The sequence below is a fragment of the Penaeus monodon genome, chromosome 22 (assembly GCF_015228065.2).
Source record: "Penaeus monodon isolate SGIC_2016 chromosome 22, NSTDA_Pmon_1, whole genome shotgun sequence".
Lineage (NCBI taxonomy): Eukaryota > Metazoa > Arthropoda > Malacostraca > Decapoda > Penaeidae > Penaeus > Penaeus monodon.
The window spans coordinates 42,178,871-42,179,656 of record NC_051407.1 but is presented as its reverse complement, the minus strand read 5'-3'; positions in this window follow the sequence as shown (position 1 = coordinate 42,179,656).

The following is a 786-nucleotide window of genomic DNA, read 5'->3' as shown; positions in this document are numbered from 1 at the left end:
GTATGAGGATTCCAGTAATTAAAAAATTTTTCGTTAGGGAAAAGAAGTGAGTCTTGTAGTCTGCAGACAAAGGGCAAAAGGGGAAAAAGATTTGAAGCTTCCAAAAAAAGGCCACTCTGTTCCCGATTTTAGCTTTACTTTGGTTTACCCAGGGAAAAAAATTTCCTGGGGGGTTGGGGCAAGTAAAAATTTTGATTAAAGAGGGGTGTCAAAAAAAGCATTAAAATTTTTCATTTTTTATTTGCATTAAAAGAAGAAAGATTTTCAAAATTTTTCAGGGGTGAATAAAAAAGAAATAATTTTTTAAAATTTTATGCATGAAAAGAAGAAATTCCAATTAAAAACATTTGTATGGATTTTTTCAAGGTTGATTTTAAGAAATTTTGAAGTAAATTTACTTAAAAAAAATGAAATATTTTCTTAAAGAAAATTAAAACCCCTTTTGAAATTAAAAAATTGACGGGAAAAAAATAAAAATGTATCAAGGGAAAATTAAAAAATCCACGCATATTTCCTTGTACGGGGAAAAAGGGAAAAATTCAAAAAGGGGTTCGACCCCGGTTAAAAATTTATGGTTCACCCAGCAATATTTGTGACCCGGAGGGACCCCTGTGGGGAAAAAATCTGAGGGCTGGGCTATTTTTCCAAAATTTAAAAGGTTTTGTAATAAGAATTTTTAGTTTTAGAGAGTGGGATGGTAATCTGAATTTTGGTATTTTTAAACAATTTTTCATAGTTTAAAGAATTTAAAAAAAAAATAGAAAAAATTTGAAATGTCATGGTAAA